Genomic DNA, 19,508 nt, shown 5'->3' with positions numbered 1-19,508 from the left:
TAAATATTTCTCTGAAGATGCCAGCCACAGATGCTGGTGAAACATCAGGAAGAAACTCTTCTAGAACATGGCCACATAGCCTGAAAAACCCACAAAAACCTATAAATATTAATCTATCAAAATTAAATCTTTTACAAGCAAAGATACAATCTCAAGCAGAAAGTCAAGCAGATATTTATATATATTTATAGTCTGCCTTCTTTATCCACAGATTCAACCATCAACGGCTATTATTCTCCATTTATTAATTTCAACGTATTGTTATGTATTTTTAACCAGAGTCCCATTAGATACAATGGGGCTTGTGCACGCCACACGGCCATGCATGTGCTCCATGGGTGCATGCATCATTCATCCATTCTCCTGGCGGCTTCTGCATAAGCTGGAAGCCACCTATAATAAACCTGCATATGGCGTGGGCTCACTGTGTGTGTGTGTGTATGCGTGTGTGTGTGTGTGTATTCCAAAAAGCAAATCTCGATTTTACCATTTTATACAAGGGACATCATTTTATTATGCCACTGTGTTTAATGGGATTTGAGCATTCACAGATTTTGGATGCATCCACAGGAGGTCCTGGCACCAAACCCCAGTAGATATCAAGGGCCCACTGTATTATTAAGTAATAATAAGCGTTATTATGTATTGCTATTAGTCTGCCTTTCAACTAAATCAGCTCTGTCCCCCAGCCAATCCCAAAGAAAAAGAAAAAGAAAATTAGATTCATTCCTTTATTTTTAATTCAAATCTCACCTCCTTTAAAATTGTTATTTTCTATTTTCTATAGGTTTCCTTACTTGCTTTTTTATACATCTCTGCTCAGATGCTTATCCCTTCTAGGAATTTAAACCCTCAAAACCCATATAGATCAATCTTGGTGGCCTTTGTAAATATCTACTTAAACCAACAGGCTTTGTTTTATGACCTATTTCTTTACATTAACCACAAATAATGAAACCCTTATTGAAATCTTAAAACAACATCATATAACGAGAACCATATTAACATCTTAAATCCAACAAAGCCAGCTTTATTTCTTTCTGTCCTACTTGAATTTTACCCTTAGCATTTTACCAAATCTCTTAGTTGAACAGAGTGGGAACATTTCATTTGGTTAGCCAGACCTGGGGGAAAATATATCTCCAAAGAAAACATTCTTAATCTGATCATCCCTCTCTACCTCCCCTCATGTTCTCCCATCCTCTTCACAATCCTTGCTGCTCCTTCCTTCTGCATTGTTTTGCATGTCATCTGCATTCTTCTTCAAGATCACCTCTGGGTCTTCAAAAACCCCTCACTCTGATCACAAATCCCTGAGACACCCCATTGCTCTTTCATTCGTGGGCTCCTTCCTTCATCCATTTTCTCCTCTGAAAATTCCATTTCCCCATCGTCAGTCTCCTCCTCCAATCCAAATTTCAGTCTAAATCTCATTGTATAATTCTTAAAGTTGCTGGTCATCAGTTTAAGTTCCTGGTGAATCTCTTGCCATATTGCTGAATCAGGATCCTCATTCCAGGGTTGCATCTTTTAAACCAGATTTTGGGATGTGAAGACGTAACCTTTCTCTACACAGTGACTCCTCTGCTAAAAGGTAGCAGTGATACAGCCTGGTTATTAAGCTATGTTGTTACTCAGACAGTTTTCAACGAGGAAGCCAAAACAATTCCATTTCCTCAAAACAAATCAGACTCACTCTTTTAATCATTTTTTACTTACCGTATATACTCATCTGTAAGTCTAAAAATTTATGCCCCAAAATTGACCCCAAAATCCCAGGTCGACTTATTTATGGGTCACTATGGAAATATGATAGCAGCTCTTTCAGATTTCCCCATGCGGAGAGGAGTTTATTACTCTCTGAAGCCAAGCAGAAAGAGTCCTGGGTGTCTGGTGGATATTGCTGTTTGTTTAAGAGTCCATCTCCCACCTGCGCATGTGGCTGAAACAAAAGCTGAAATGATGAAGCAAAAAGCAGCAATGAGAATCTCTCTTGCCATACACACACATACACACACTGAAGGAGTTTTCAAGTTTAACCCTTGACCTATCCACGGGTCATGGCAAAATCCATAATTTTGGCCCCCAAACCTGACCTCGACTTATACATGAGGTCAACTTATAGTTTAGTATATACGGTATAAAGTATTTCCAACAACCATCAATATTCCAGTTCTAGAGGTTTACTTGATAATTCCACATTACAATGTCCTTCATCCATAATTTCCCCCCTTTTAATAATAATAATAAATATAATAATAAAATTTTATTTATACCCCGCCCTTCCAAATAGATCAGGGCGGCTTACAAATGCACCTTAGTGCAGCAAATACAATATAAAACAGGTTAAAAACAACATCATCTCTTCATAAAAACAATAAAAACCCCTTAGCCCAACCTCACGGCCACGAGTGAGGAGGGAGGCCCATAGGATGTTTAGTCGGGGAATGCCTGATTAAATAGGAAGGTTTTGAGTCCCTTCCTAAATTGGGCCAGGGTGGTGGATGAGCGGAGCTCTATGGGCAGCATGTTCCAAAGGGCTGGGGCAGCTGTGGAAAAGGATCTTCTGGCCGTAACGGCCAACCTTGCCCCAGGCACCTTCAGGAGTTGCTGCCCAGATGTTCTGAGGGTGCGAGGCGGAATGTACGGGGAGAGACGGTCCTTCAGGAATCCTGGGCCCAAGCCATTTAGGGCTTTATAGGTAATAACCAACGCCTTATATTGAGCTCGGAAGCGAATAGGCAGCCAATGGAGGTCTTTAAGCACCGGTGTTATATGGCTGGTCCTGGAAACGCCAGTGACCAGCCGTGCTGCCATGTTCTGCACTACTTGCAGCTTCCGAGTGTGGTATAAGGGTTGCCCCATGTAGAGTGCGTTGCAGAAATCCAATCTCGAAGTTACCAGAGCGTGTACAACAGTTTCAAGGTCCCTCTGGGCCAGATATGGGCGCAGCTGGCGAATCAGCCGAAGCTGATAACAGGTACTCTTGACCGTCGCATTCACCTGAGCAGTCAGGTGAAGGGACGAGTCAAGAAGCACCCCCAGACTGCGCACGGAGTCCTTCACAGGGAGCGTGACCCCATTCAGGACAGGTGGAACCACCGCCATTCCTGGACCAGGGGGACCTATCACTAGTACCTCCGTTTTCTCTGGATTAAGTTTGAGTCGGTTTTCCCTCATCCAGCCCATTACTGACTCCAGACAGGCCACGAGAGGAGAGATGCCATCCCCAGTCACTGCATCAGTCGGAGACATAGAGAAAATAATTTGGGTGTCATCAGCGTACTGATAACCCCGCGCCCCATGTCTCCGGATGATCTCTCCCAGCGGTTTCATGTAAATGTTAAATAGCATGGGGGACAGAATGGCTCCTTGAGGGACCCCAGTTTTAAGGGCCCGCTCGCTGGAGCACACGTCCCCCAGCTGCACCATCTGAGACCTCCCGGAGAGGTAGGAACGGAACCACTGAAGCACAGTGCCCCCAATCCCCACCTCAGCCAGGCGTCCCAGAAGGATACCATGGTCTATGGTATCGAAAGCCGCTGAGATGTCCAAGAGCACCAACAGGGACACGCTTCCCCTGTCGATGCCCAGACGGAGATCATCGACCAAGGCGACCATGGCCGTCTCAACCCCGTGACCCGCCCGGAAGCCAGTTTGAAATGGGTCCAGATAATCCGTTTCATCCAAGACCGCCTGAAGCTGGATTGCAACCGCTCTCTCGATCACCTTCCCCAAGAATGGTAGCAGAGAAACAGGCCGATAATTATTATGTTCCAGGGGGTCAAGGGAGGGCTTCTTTAGGATCGGTCTTACGATGGCCAATTTAAGATCCGATGGAAATCGCCCTTCCCTGAGAGAGGTGTTAATTATCCGGCGTAACAATGTCGTTACCACCGGTCCCCCCTGGGCCGCTAACCACGAGGGGCAGGGATCAAGAGAGCAGGTCGTTTTCCGAACACTTCCGAGGATCTTGTCCACATCCTCGGTACTCACCAACTCAAACTGATCCAGTGTAACATAGTCCACGGAGGCTCTGGACACTCCTACCCTAGGTTCTGCATTAACGTCGGCGTTCAGACCTTCGCTTATGCGAGAAGTTTTATCCACAAAAAAGTCATTGAAAAGGTCACAGCAGGCCTTAGACGGTTCAAGGATCTGGTTCAGGGCAGGAGGGAGCTGAGTTAGCTCCCTGACCACCCTGAACAACTCTGCCGGACGTGACTCAGCGGACGCAATACGAGCACCATAGAACGAATTCTTTGTTGCTCGTATTGCCTCTCCATAGTCCTTCAACAGCCGGTCTAGGAGAGTCTTGTCGTCTAAGCGAAGGTCTTTCCGCCAACGGCACTCTAGTCGTCGCAGAACCCGCTTCCTCGCCCGGAGCTCTTCCGTATACCAAGGCTTACGATTGGAAGCGGGCCTGAGAGGACGCTTGGGAGCGATTCTGTGTATAGCCCCAGAGAGACCGGTATTCCAGATACCGGTAAGGGCATCAACAGAGTCGCCGTCATTTCCAACCGCGAGCCCCTCTAAGGCTTCTTGGAACCTCTCAGGTTCCATCAGCCTTCGAGGGTGGACCATCCTAACTGGTCCACCACCCCCGGGGGGGATCTGGGTAGAGGCCTTGATTTTCACCTCTACCAGGAAATGATCCGTCCATGGCAAGGGGGAAATATTAGCTATTTCCACCCACGGATTTTCCGCCTCCGAACAGAAGACCAAATCAAGTGTATTACCCGCGCAATGCGTGGGACCCTGTATCAGCTGGGACAGGCCCATGGCAGCCATGGTATCCATGAATTCCCGAGCCGCACCGGGTGGAACGTAGCTGGCCGTGAGGGAGATGTTGAAGTCGCCCAGGACAAGAAGCCTGGGCGTCTCCAACATCAGTTCAGCAACCAGCTGTGTCAGCTCGTTAAGGGAGTCCGCTAATGCACGGGGTGGCCGATACACCAGCAGAATCCCTAGACTGTCCCTAGCCTTTAGGGTCAGGTAAATACACTCAATATAGGAGGTCTGTCGGATGTGGTTCCTGGTGAGGGACGCGGTGTTCCTATATACCAAGGCCACACCCCCCCCCGCCCACCTAACCTGCGCTGGTCCTTCACCGAGTACCCAGCAGGCAGGGCCTGAGCCCACACAGCATCCCCTTCAGGCCCCAGCCAGGTCTCGGTAATGCAAGCCAGGTCACACTTCGAGTCCTCCAGGAGATCCTGGAGGATGTGGGCCTTGTTATTAACAGACCTGGCATTGCACAGGAGCAGCGACAGGGTTTGTGGCACGGTTGGAGAGACCCTCAGGTCCTTCAGGCTGGGAGGGGGACAGGAAGGCGCGATAGATATGATGCATCTATCCCGCCTTCCCCTGGAACGGAAGTCCCTTCTCCCACCGCCATACCTCCCCCTGCCCCACACTACCTCAATCGGAGCCCCGCCCTCCCCGATGTCATCCCTGGTCCCGGCATCCCCCGCATCCCTAATCTCCCCCCACCCCCCTATGGCAACTGATGGAGCAGAGGGCAGCCACTTCAGGCATCCTCATGCTCCTTGGGCAACCTAGCCTTCCCTCCCCCAACCGGAACTGCGCAGCTGCGCAGTTCCGCAACTGCGATGTTTCCCAGGTGTTATGGGGATGTTCCCCAAGTCCAGGGGCGGCTCTCCCTATTACCCAAGTCCAGGGCGCTCTCCCGGTGGGCGGTGGGCGCAGCAAGCGCACCTCCGAAACCCACCGGAGAGACAGCCGCCCAGGCCCGAAAAGGGGGGTGCCCGCCGTCCGAGCAGACGACGGCCCCCCGTCAGCCGGGGCCGCGGAGCGTCGGCGGAAGGGGCGAGCGGCGAGAAGGGGCCGGTGCGGGGCTGGACGGGGCGGCTTTTACTCCCAGCCTCTCTCAACTGGCGGGGGCTTCCTCCCAAGGCTTCCCCACCAGAGCTGGTCCCTTAAAGGGGCCCATGGGCTCCGCACATGGGCCGCCAAAACGCGCAAAGCCCGGCTGTCCCCAGGTGTTGTGGGAGTATCCCCAAGGCCCAGAGGGCGGCTCTCCCGGGGGGCGGTGCGCAAGAAGCGGCCACCTCCCGGCGACCACCGAGGAGACAGCCGGCCCACGGCAACAGGCCATAAGGGGGGCAGTCCGGGGAGCGAACGGACGGCGCTCGTCAGAGCGAAGCGACGTCCGGGAGGGCAGAAGGCCAGGGAAGGGGGCGGCTGTCGGGAGGGGTTCCGGCGGGGGCCGGCTTTATCCCCGCCTCTCTCACTGGCGGGGCTCCTCCCAGCTCCCCCCAGCATGGTCCCTTACGGGCCTGTGCTCCGCTCTGGGCCGCCAAACGCCACAGCCAGGCCTGTCCCAGGTTGTTGTTGGGGCGATATCCCCCAAGTCCAGAGGGCGGCCTCTCCCGGGGCAGGTGCGCAGAAGGCGCCCCGGCCCCGAACCACCGGCGAGGAAGCCGCCACGGGGCATATAAGCCGCCGGCCAAACGGGGAGGCCAGGGTCCCCGGGGCATCGACGACGGGCCGTCCAGCGGCACGCGTCCGGGGCGACGGCGCAGCCGGGCGCAGCAGAGCGGGGCGTGTCGGGAGGTCCGGCGGGGCCGGGCCTTTTATCCCCGCCTCTCTCACTGGCGGGGCTCCTCTCCCAAGGCTTCCCCCCAGATGGCTCCTTAAAGGGGCCGGTCCCTGTGCCTCCGCTACTGGCCGCCAAACGGCCGAAACGCCAGGGGCTGTCCCCAGGTGTGGTGGGGCTATGTCCCCGTCCAGAGGGCAGGCTCATCCCGGGGCAGGTGCGGGCAGAAGAAGCGCCACCCATCACGAACAACCACCGGAGAGAGAAAGCGCGCACGGGCAAAAGGGGGGTGCAGTCCGAGCGACGACGGCGTCGCAGGCGCGCCGAGCCGTCCGGTAGCAGCGAACGGCCGAAAATGGGGGCGTGCCGGGAGGGTTCCCGGCGGGGCCGGCTTTTATCCCCCGCCATCATCTCCACTGGCGGGGGGCCGGTCCTCCCAAGGGCTTCCCCCCAGCCTGGTCCTAAAAGGGCCTGTTGCTCGCTTACTGGCCGCCAAACGCCCAAGCGCCAGGGGCTGTCCCAGGGTGTTGTGGGATGATTCCCCAAGCCAAGGGGCGGCTCTTCCCGGGGCGCGTGGCGCGCCACAGAAGCGCCCTCCGAAACCACACGAGAGAAGGCCGGCCCGGCAAAAGGGGGTGCAGTCAAGCGACGACGGCGGTCCGCGGCAGCGCCCGGACGCGAAGGCAGAAGGGGGCGTTAGGTACGGGGCTTGAAGGCACATTCAGCCTACATTTGACAGGTCACTAGTCAAGTATGTTTACAATTAGAGATGCGATTCCGTTAATCCACCGCCCATGTCTGCCTTGCCCAAAATAGATGTTGTTTTTTTATGGGATTCATGTGCTAATGGTAGGATTAGCACAAGATCCAAGACTGTTCACTCTTGTTGGTGCTACTGAATAGGCAGGACTACTCCAATCCACTGGTGGGTACCCTCATCCAAGCCATACTTTGGACAGACGTCACAAGGGCTGTATCTGCACTCAAAATAATGCGTTGATGCTATTTTTAATGATTTGTCCATATGGGGGGATGGGGCCAAGTAGGTTAGGCTAGGTTAGGGTGGGATTATTATCTGCAGTCTAACTTTGTTGTCGCCTAAAGGCTACAATTGACATTAGAGGCCCACTGGGCCCAGTGGCATAGTTGAAGCTACAGCTGCCACTGCCAAATGCGCAGAGTCGGTCTAAGCTGCACTTCAGAAAATAATCAATCTGAGGCCCCACTTTAATTGCCATGGCTCCTGCTATGGAATCCTGGATGTTACTTGTTGTGGCACCGAGCTCTCTGACAGAGTAGGCTACCCTCTCACCAAACTATACATCCCAATTAAAGTAATATGTTAAAATAAATAAATCTTAAATAAATAAAATACAGGCCAAAAAAAACACACCTAGAGCCTCTTTTGGCCCTCGGGTTCATGTTTTGCCCACTCTGGTTTAGCCAAATATATGTCTGTGCCTGCTGGTGCCTTCAAGACAGTCTGCATAGCTGGGACCCTGCGAGATGCAAATCAGACAACATCTATTATCTTTTAGGCTCATTTCTGTGTTTTTTGTTTGCTGTGTGTCTTCATGTCACCTTTCCACTTCTTAGCCTCAGACGTCTATCCTGGTTTCCTTCTTGGCACAATTTGTTCAGAGGGAGGTTTGCCATTGCCTTCCTGAGTGCTGAGAGCATGTCACTTGACCCAAATTCATCCAGTGGCTTTCATTTTGAGCTGGAAAATTGAACCCTGGTCTCCTGAGTCCTAGTGTTAAGCGAGTTTATACACCGGGGCAACGCTCCCAAATTTCCCGCGACCCTAAACGGGATTAAATCCAGGAATATCCCACAAAAGCAGGATTGTTTTCAGATGCCTTCCCCATGTTGCCATTCCTCCTGGGACTTAAAACCTGTGATTAAAGTGGCCACAAGACACCTCTTTTTACTTGCTATGCTTGAAACTGAATGCCTGTTTCATGCCAAGCAAGGAATCAAAACCTGGATTGCTCAGCGCTGTTGTCAAGCACTTCAAATACAACACTATACACAAGTTGGACCTCTTCTCACGGGGATGTTTTTATCCACGGAATCAAGCACCGAGGCTTGAAAATTATCCCCCCAAAGTATAAATTCAATAGCAAACCACGCTTTGCCATTTTATCTACGGGACACACTTTGCTGTGTCATATATTTAATGGGACTTGAGCATCCCGGATTTTGTTACCCCGGGGGGGATGGCTGATAGATAGAGGACCGTAGCTAGAAGGGTGGTAATTACCGGGTGGTAGAAAGCCCGCTATGGTGCGTTGTGCGAATGCTGGGACTATGTGTTGGGTGTTTACGTGTTTAGTTTATCATAATCACCAACACTGACCCACACCGGTCCACACATTCACACCAATGTGCCATGCTGGCTTTCTGGGGGCCGGGCTTGAATCTTGGACTCAGCCTTTTAAACCCACGGTAGAGGTACCATAGGTGAGTCACACCCTCTCAGCCTCACTATCTCACACCCTCCATACCACTCTCTCAGGCCTCAGTCACACCCTCTCCAAAAGCCTCCATCATACTTTCAATTGTCACAGACTAGTTTCAGTCAACTCTCTTTAGCCTCTATCAATACTTTCCGCCTCAGTCACGGACTTCAGCCTCCATCACCCCTACTTTCCGCCTTGTCAACACACTCAGCCTCAGTCATGCCCACTCTGTTTGTCACACTCCTCAACCCAAGCCACACAGTCCACCGTCCACACCACCATGCCATGCTTCTCAGCCTCAGCACACCCTATCCAGCCTTCAATCGCTCTTTCAGTCTGTCACACACACACACGCCAGCGTGTCACACTCTCTCCTCCTCAGTCACTCAGCTTAGCACGTTTTCTCAGCCTCAATCACACACTGACAGGCCTCAGTGACAGACTCTCAGCCTCACTTCAGACTTCAGCTCAGTACAGGACTCTGAGCCTCCGTGACAGCCCTCAGTCCCAAACTCTCAGGCCTCAATCACACTCAGCCACAATCACTCTCTCTCTCTCTCTCAGGCCTATCACTCTCTCAAGCCTCAGACACACTCTCTCAGCTCAGGGAGGCAAAACAATGGCAAACCCCTCTGAAAACCCAACCTTGCCACAAGAGAGAGATCCCAGGATAGCGGTCCCTATAATTTGCACAGAAACACAAAGACCCCCAGGGAGAGCCCTCCATCCCTCCCTTCCTCCATCCAGGGGAGCAGCCTCCCCCGTGCCATGAGTCCAGGAGGAGGTAGTCGGCCCGCAGTCCACCATGCGGCCTGGCACCTCGAGCCCAGCGCCGCAGGTCGTGTTCAGGGATGGACTGCCCGATCCGGCCACCCAGACGCAATGGCCCCCCTAAAGCCAGGGGAGAAGGGGTGATAAGCAGCAGGGGGGACCCCCTAGCGCGCTTACCGGAAGCTGCCGGGAGGAGGGATGAAGAGGAGCCAGAGCATCACGGGAAACGTGTCCTCAAAACCGGAAGGGGCGGTCTTTAGAGGGAATGGAAGGACACCATCATGTCAATTTAGGAGGAGGGGGAAGTTCTGGGTCTGGTGACAAGGTTCTATCCATTTTGGGGGGTTAGCTTCTCCCTTGACGTTGTAGTCTGGACACCCAAATTACCAACACCCCACGGATGTGTGTGTGTGTGTGTGTCTGTGTGTATTAGATTATATTATATATATCTATATATATATATATATGGATGTGGAGGGGCTGGTGGAATTGGTTGCCAGTGGCACCAGAGGCTTTTAGGGGAAGAAAGCAATATTAGATCAGCTCTTGCGCCTCCAGAGGCTTGATATGGAGCAAAGCAATGGATTCCAGCTATAGGGAAAAGAGATCCCAACAAACATGTAAGCGCTGATGGACTGCTTGGAGAGTGGTGCGTCCCTTCTTTGGCGGTTTTATACAGAGGCCGGATGGCTTCTGTCTGGCGTTGTTTGATGAGAGTTCCGCATGGTCGGAGTTGGACTGAGTGGCCTTGTGGTTTCTTCCAACTCTCTAATTCTGTTATCAAAAGAAGTAAAGATCCTCCTAGTTTCATATGATCCCCCCCCCACAAGGATGACATTAACTACCTTCACGTTGGAGATCTTCTTCTGTTCTATAGAATAACCACAAAACCGTTCAGGTCTTGGGACATTGTCGTGCCCATCGTTACACAAAAAACTGGAAACTGCTGCTCACCATACATGCTCTTACTTTGTCCAAATCACACTGCAGAAGTAATCCAGTTTTGAGACTGCTTTAAATGGTCAGTGCTATTAAGGAATCTGGGAATGTAGTTTCTTGTGGAGGCTAAATGCCTCACAAATACTACGCTCAAACATTCCCTAGCACCCCCCCCCCCCCCCCCCTCTGAGCCAGGGCAGTTAAAGCAGTCTCAAAAACCTGGGTTGTTCTGCGAGTGTTTTTGACCCAGGTGTCCTAAACCACAAGGAGGACCAGGTGCTGGAAAATTCGAGGGGGTGTTCAAGAAAAATGGAAGACCTGACCCAAGCAGAACAGAAAAGCCCAGCGACCTTCCCAGCAATATAAATTCATGCTTTCGTAGTCCGCTCAAAATGGAGGATATTTGGGAATCCTCGGACATGGACAGGAACAAGCCTGAATGGAGGAAGGTCCAGGGAAACGGAGGAGTGTCCTGTCCCCCTAATTTCAGGAACCACATCCAGGATCTGAACCCCTTTGTTGAGACACACTGAGGGGGGGGGGGAAACTAGCGAGCAGAGCTTCCTAGACTTGGGTCCCTAGACTTTCCACTTCACGAAATCAACTTTTTAAAAAATCGAAGTCAAGGAAATTGCTCCTTGCATACTTGAGATGAAATAACCAATTGTATATATCGTAAACACACACACAAAAACCACATCCCATGCAAAAGGATCTTGACACCACCTTAGGACTCATGAATAGAAAGATCAACTGAGAGCATGAGCTTACTTGAGTCACTTGGACTTTCCAGTTCACCACATTGATTTTACAAATTAACCAGCTAGTCAAGGAAGGAACTACTGCATATCCAAATATGGAAATTCACCCCTGCTGCTACACAATAAACATCCTATACAGTGGACCCTTGTTATCTGCTGGAGTTGGTTCTAAGGGGGGAAAAAAAAATCCCCCCTGTTGTTGGTATAACAAAATCAGTGATGCTCAAGTCCCACCATTAAATATAATGACATAGGCAAATGGGTTGTCCCCTATAAATAATGGAAAAAAATCAGTTCGATATTGAAATTTATACTTTTGGAACATTTCAAACCGTGTTGTTGCTTGAATCCGTTGTATAACAAATCAGTGTAATAAGGGCTACACACTTGAGGGACTACACTGGCATAAGCTGTATCATAAGCTTCCTAGATTAGCCTATGTCCTCCGAAACATCTTCTCCTTGTGTGGTTAGACTCTTTCCTGTGAAGTTGCAAAAGGCCTGTTGCAAATATCAACAGTTACTGGGAAAATTCCACTATTAATTCATGGGCAATAAGAAATTCAGTTATCCTCTGACATTCCCCCGCTCTGAACAAAGAAAAACATCTTATGCCCAATGGACTTTGCTAGATCTTTTTGAGACTATCTGAAAAGAAAGAAGGCTGGCAGCATGATGCGCTTTGTCGACTTGAGCCTACTTTGTGCATCGAGGAAGTAGGCTCAAGGCTAGAGTTTACACATCATGGAGAAAAGGAGAAGTTTAACAGGCATTTTATGCGGGACAGTCACGCGACGCGGTTGAAGATTTTCACATGACATTGCGATTAGGGATGACTTATCCTGGGAAGAACCATGTCTCAACGTCTTTCAGTTCGCTAAAAGGTGCCACCAAATCCCTTTGCAACTGGTTTATTCCAGACGCACACAGCCAGTATTTGATTTGACACCCAGGGAAGGCTGGAAGCTAAGACTGAGCCGTATAGCAGTAAAAGGCAGAACCAAGAGGGGTTCTGATTCTCTTCTGACTTACTTGAAGGACTGCAGTGCTCCAATATTTACCGGTTGCACAAAATTCAGGGTGTGTGCTCCTGCTGCATGCAATATCATTTGGATTTTGCTCGCAGAGGCCCTGAACACTGGAGCCAGCCACCCTTGCGGAAGGAAGTGAAAACCACGAGTCTTATATTTAATTAATTTAATTCTAATTACAATCTTATTTTAAACGATAGGGAAAAATTAAAACATGGGATCAAACCATCCAATAACAGATCCTCCTGATTTTCATTATGACTTTTCAAAAGAATGACATTTCAAACTACCTTCACATTAGAGCTTTTCGCTCTATAGCCTAAACCAACGCCCTCGTGCGTTTGGCCATTTGTTCGGGGTGCATCATCCATAAACAAACCGTGGAGTTGAGCATGTCGTTCCTTTGGATCCTGTTTTTATACCTCAAGATACACCTGAACCACACTAAAATCCATTTTCTCCCATCATTAGCCACATGATTGAAATCACAACAATCATGGACCCCATACACTCATGTGCCACCAGCGCGCAAACACATGGATCCACGTCATGGATCCCAAAGATCCATCTAATTTTTACTATGGATTCCACCAGAAACACAAAATATTCAAGTCATTATCTCACCCCTAGTAAATGCTGAGCCTAAAAATTCACAGATCCCTATATGATGGCTACCAGGGTGCAAACTGTGCCTCAAGCTTGTTTCCAAATTATGGCAACCCCATGACAAACCTGTAACAGGGGTTCTTGGCAAGATTTATTCACGGGGACTTGTTCCTTTCTCTGTTTGAAGCTGAGTGAGAGAATGTGATTGCCCGTGTTTCCATGGTTCAGCCAGGAATTGGGACCCTGGTCTCAGAGTGTAGTCCAGTGGTCCCAACTTTTCCCTTTCACGGGTGCTAGATGTCCTAACCACCAAAGGAAGACAAGGACCACAAAACGTTTTTAGGACATTCAATAAAGTTGTTAGGACATTATACTGTACCATAAAAAACTAAAACACAGATATACATATAAATTTATGCTCATTAGTTAGGCTCTAAATGGAAAGACATTTTGGAATGCCTGTGCAGAAGGCTGAAGTGAAAAGCATGTCTGGAAAAAGGAAGGGACGTGTCTGGTCACCCTGGCCCTCCAGATTTTTTGACTTCCGCTCCCAGAATTCCTGACCATCTGTCCCAAAGTCCGAAACACTGGCATGACCAAAGTTTGGAACACTACGTCTAGTCCACTCCAATCAATCTGCACTATATATGTGGGGGGAAGGAGATAACAAAACCCACTCCTCTCCCATGGGTGTAGAGGGCTCCTCTGTTATTTTTTAACAATTGTGTTTATCTTGAGACTTGCGTTCGGATGCCCACTTTTTTGGCTCACTTTTTCTTTTTGGTTAGGCCTCCTGCTATTCCAATTGATAACCAGCATGGCTCAGTGGTTTAACTGTTTGGAGGACTCATGCTTCATCTGCACTGTTGACATCATCAGGCTGATTGCCCCACTTTAACTGCTGTGGCTCTCTGCTATGGCATTCTGGGAATTGCTAGCTTTGGACACATTTAGCCTTCTTCTGTCAGAGAGCTCTGGCACCACAACCCCCCCCCCTACAAACCCCCATAGCACTCAGCCCTGGTAGTTAAAGTGTATCAAATTGGATATTATTTATGCCGTTTGCATGCAGCCTAATGACTCTGGAGATCAGGATACAAAACCCTGGTCATTTATGAAACCCATTGGGTACCTGGGCAAGTCCACCCTCTCTCAGCCTCAAAGGCAGGCAAAGGAAGGACAAAATAGGCCCTATGAACACATATTGGCCCAGAAAACCCCAGGATTGGGTTCACTCAGGATAGTTCATAAGAACGCACAGAAAAACAACAACTGCTATCCCAATTTCAGTCTTTTTATTATGTTATTATTCCGATTCTATTAAAATGAAACATCATTGAAATGCGGGAGGGGCAGAAGCCTCCTGCTTGCCCTCTCCATTTCTTTTCTTCGTGACAGATGGGAACTTTACACATCCCACAAGGCCAAGCGGAAAGTAGAGGGCGGGGCGAGTTGGGAAGCACTGGCTGCTATTGGGCAACGCCTCTCCGGAGCCCTTTTAATGACATTAAAATGGCGGTTCCTAGAGCGGGAGCGAATGATTCGCTGTCAGTCCCGCGTCACATTCGCCTCATGTGCAGAGCGTCCTGATTGGACAGCTGGAATGGAGAATAATGTCAGCCATCATTCGGACGCCCTTTTCACTTCTCCCCTCTTCCTCTTATTTAGCAGTGGCGCAGCTTGCTTTAGTCTCAGACCCAGTTTGGGAGAGGAGGCGGTGTGGGCGTGTGGTTTCTCATCCAGGAGATTATTGAATATGAGTATTCTTAAAATTCTTTTTGTAGGGGGGAAGTTAGAATATTGGAGTGCCCCACCATCTCAAGTGTTATTATTACTTATTAGTAGGGTATTTTTTAGGGAGGGATTGGGAAATGAATTCTCCACCATTACTCCCCGCTCGTAGATCAGGGGACTAGGTGTCCTCCTTTTACAGGACATGCCCTCCAAGTGCCAGAATGGTTTTACTTTGTAGTGTGCTTAATGTACTTGTAATTCATGGATTTTATTAATGCTGTTACATCGCCCTGGTATATACAGGGCAGTATATAAATAAATTATGATTCTTATTATGTCCAAGAGGCATCCCCCCAAATTGTCCTCCATTTTGAGCAGGGCTGAGAAAGCAGGGAATGACCTTTATGAGCGCATTTTAGCTTTTTATTTTTATTTATTTCAATGCCCTCTGTTTTTGAGGGACGCTGTGTCCTCATTGACGTTAGGAAATCTGGGGCTTTGAGCATTTTCAGGTTTTGGGATGTAGGGAAAAAAACAAACAAACCTTCGAACTGCACAACTCTCTCATCTTATGTCCTTTTTTATTTTTGGCACAATGTGAGGGTGATAGCGACCCATTATAGAAACCAAAAAACGTGGTCTTACTTTTGGACCAGATTGTTTTCTTATCTAGAGGACTTGCTGTGTGCAACCATAAGCACAAAGGAAAAAGGTTTGAGAACAAACACCACACGCTATTATTAACATCAATTCAAGTTAAGTCGACCCTGATTATAAACAGATTTTGTTACACCACATCTTAAGGCATCCATGGTTTGAAAAATGTTCCAAAAAAGTATAAATTTCAAGCATAGCACCTTCATTATCCATTTTTATTAGGGACACCATTTGCTATGTCATTATATTAATGGGTCATGAGCATCCAGGGATTCTGTTATCCCCGGGGGATTTTGGGAACCAAACCCCAGCGTATAACAAGGGGTCCATTGTACACTATTCCATCTTATCATTACACATTCTATCTTCATACAATAATCAAACAAAACTTTACATTTTTTCTTACTTATAAGATTTATAATATACTCTTGTTGGTTCCTTTGCCCCACTGTCTTTCCCCTCATAAATAAAGTGTTGTTTCACAAATTGGGTCCTAAGACCTAGATCCCTTTTTTCCATTTTATTTCACATTTTTATAAATTAACCCATTTTTTCATGTTTAATCTCAAATAATTAAATGACCTTAAGTTGTTGTATTTTCAGTGAACCCCCTTATTTCCCTTCCAATATGGGACTTTTTGTATTCTTTTTCTCTTTTTTCCAAAAGATAAATAGTATATCTTATCTACAACACTATATTAAATACATAATAAGTATATAATAATTCCTCATCAACTGTAGTTTTGCTTCAACCTTAGGTTCTTTTTGTTGTTTTTTTTCCTAGATATCTAATCTTTTGCTCTCCCATTTCTCCATCTATTTTGTTGTTAATTATTGCGGTCACTCTGTCCATTTCTCCTTTTCATTTCATTCCTCTTATCTGGAGTGTTCACTTCTCAGTTTTCTAGCCATTAGTAATCTTGCCTGCGTTATTAATATAAAAACACCCAATTCTCCAGTGCTTGTTTTTATTTACTTCCCAAACATAAGGTTGTATTGGGAAGGTAAAGTTCTGGATCGCTACTCATTAAATTTAAATTTTAAACCTTTCTCTCATATTTTCTGTTATAGTAATCCAAAATTTGATCTTGCGACAGTTCAGCATAATGTGATTAAAAAGGAACCTCTCTGCCTTCTTAACCATCCAACATTTACCGTTTTTAACTATATATTTTAATATTCTACATGGTGGTTAAGTACCAACCAATTGGCCATCTTCTAGTAGTTATCTTTTAGGGGTTTGAGCAAAATGTCAATGTTACGTTTCTTTCTCGTAGATTTCCTTTATCTAATTCTATGTTAATTCTCTAATTCTAGTCTATGCCCATTTTATCATTACTTTTATCTCAGGCGTGGTACAAGACGCCGCTTTGCAGCGGTTGGCGCCGCCGCCCGTAGGTCGCGGGGGAGCCGGAGGCCTTCAGCGGCCCGACTCCCGCGGGTGACCGAAAAAAGAAGCCCAAACTGAGTTCTTTTGCGTCGCGTCTGAGACCGTAGCCGAGGTCTAGGGGCGCGCCTCGCTACTGTCAGGCAGCGGGCTCGACGCGTCTGGCCGCTCAGCGTCCAGTACGTAAATTGGCGCCGGCCATGTAGAAGGGCGGCGCATCTTGTACGGACGGACGAGTCCTACTAGGCACCAGGGGGCGTCTATAAGAGACGCCCCTTTTTTAAAATGGGACGTAAGGAGGAACGTCCAAAGGGCTTTGTGTAGAAATCCCCTCAGTTTCTTTCAGGTCAATTTGACGTAAAATCTTAATCTTTCTTGCTTATCAGGTGGCCAAAATTGCTTTTAATAAATTCATTCCTTCTTTGCATTAAATCTTATCTGTTTTGGAGGAGTTAGTGAGTCTTCTTTAACTTTTCTCTTTTACTTGCAAAAGCTTACTTAGCCAATAGATGGACTTATTTTGCTTCCCCAGATCTTCTTTGGTTTTTATCTTCAGATTGTTCCCATTATTTCCTGAATAAATCTTTATATGTCAATCCAGTTTGTTTTGGTTCTACTCATTCCTAAAAAAACACAAGCATGGTGCGTTAATCTAAAATGTTTGTTTATTTCTAACCAATATTTACATTAATGCTCTTATTACCTGGTTTATAAAATCTTTATTATGCTGTTCATTCCAACGTATGCATCCAGCCAAAATCGACGTTTCTACTTATCCAAATTTAATGTTCATGTCTTCTTTCATTTGATCCAGTCCTGGGACCCAAAGCCAAGCTGACGAGGGTAGTAGAGCTTTAATTCTGCTAGGGCCATCCCTCCTTTTCTTTAGTACAGTCAGCCCTTCTTCTACACCAGAGTCAAGCATCCAGGTTGAAAATTGTCAAGTATAAAGTACATTATTCTGCCCATAAGTTCTCGTACACTGAAAACTATAGATCCCAAGGATACAGATTGCAAAAAATGTCAATATTCAGTTGCATGTTTGACTCATGTTTTTTTATTTGCACCCCCTCAAAAATATTTTTCTACCCAAAGAAACGTTTTGTTTTGTATAACTTTCTGTATACACTTTCGACGTAAAATGCAATGATATCGCGGTCAGTTTACTGTATTTACCAGCCAAATCTTCAACAAGAGTAACTGCATGAGGTATAGATGAGCGCCATCAGTGCAAATGGCCACTAAGTTTTCAATTTATGCATAACCTTTCAGTACACCTGTGTTTCATTGGTGAGCAATTATCTTCCAATAGTTTGACCTCAGATGGGGTACAAACAAGCCGTTCCTCAGTTACTTTGAAGTAGTCGTCATTAACACCTTGAATGAAAATCAAAAGTTGTGGCAGTTATTATCAGTCAAAATCAGTGCTCTCATCATGCTAAAGAATATAAAGCTGGATTTCGTGCCTTCTGATGTAACTGATCAGTAAGATTGCTGGATTTATCAGTGACTCTTCGTGTGCCCCAGTCTAGGGACAAAACTTTATTTCAAACCTTTTTTCCCTCAGGACTAACCTAGGAAACCTGCTGCAATTTGTAAAAAACTTTATGAATTCTCTCAGAAAAAAAATTGCTGACCAAATCATTAAATAATGAAACCAGACACAAAGGGAACTGGGTTCTAAAAATGGGCCACTTATTAAAATTCAACTTGTGTCGGACCAGCTGGCGATGGGTATGCTCCAAGACCAATTCCCCCAGTTCCAAAAAGGGCGAAAACCCTGAGCCCCCAAAGGGGGCCGAATCCATAATTTGGGTGCCCCTGGCGGCCTCATCCGAAAGGCCAACACCAAGGAATCACACTTAAATCTCAAGACTGAAAGGGGGTGACATCTCAAGCTCACCAAGGCAAATCTCTTTCCCTTTGTGTTCAGCCTCAGACGTTTCAACCTCCGTTCCAGATACCCACCTTTCACCCTTAGGGAGTGGTGCCGAGGTGCTCAACCAACCGGACTATCACACCCCGCCTCGCCACAGTAATGGCATAGCTTAACTAGCCCTATCCCCCACAAGGCTTGCCAAGCAGGCCGCCACCCCAGCTTGAGTCTCCCAAAGAACTAATCTGGTTCCCGCCTCGGAAACGAGTGAAGCCATCCGCTTGGGCATTGCTCGGGCTAAACGCAACACGATATCGTCATGTTGCCGACTACAAACCCAAGTCCTCCGTTCAGCGGCCTTGCCGAATTTTGTCGTACCCATCTGCGGGGCCTATTAAGGATGTGTGGCTCACAACCACATCTCCAAACTTGGCGTTTCTTTTTTGTTTTCCTTCTTGGGCAACCTGCCAACCATATTTAACCTAATGAATGAATGAAATTTTATTTTAGGACGTATACTTGCAGAAAGCGGTTTAAAGAAAGCACCATAAAAAGGCCATCTCTCTCGAATGAGAAGCATGTGCGTCTGGCCTAAAGATCAGGGCTTGCCTTTCGCAAAAAAACAAAATCATTGAGCCCAAAGTATAACCAGAACCATGAGGGGGCAGACATGGCCTTCGCCAAACAACAGCTGCAGGAGCCCGTGCCCACGCAGGCCACGTTTCA

At 47.6% G+C, this 19,508-nt stretch overlaps 1 long non-coding RNA gene across 1 annotated transcript in view; it reads right to left on the bottom strand.

The window, feature by feature from the left end:
- Positions 1-502: 502 nt before the first annotated feature.
- The window catches only part of LOC121919248, a 23,532-nt gene continuing 4,526 nt past the window's right edge, over positions 503-19,508 (bottom strand). Inside the window, exon 3 of the long non-coding RNA XR_006101422.1 lies at positions 503-1,954. This is a non-coding gene — a long non-coding RNA (uncharacterized LOC121919248). The remainder of the gene's footprint in view (positions 1,955-19,508) is intronic.

Source organism: Sceloporus undulatus, chromosome 1, assembly GCF_019175285.1.
Source record: "Sceloporus undulatus isolate JIND9_A2432 ecotype Alabama chromosome 1, SceUnd_v1.1, whole genome shotgun sequence".
In the NCBI taxonomy this organism is placed as follows: Eukaryota; Metazoa; Chordata; class Lepidosauria; order Squamata; family Phrynosomatidae; genus Sceloporus; species Sceloporus undulatus.
The sequence above is the reverse complement of the archived record's forward strand: the minus strand, read 5'-3'. Positions and strand labels throughout refer to the sequence as shown.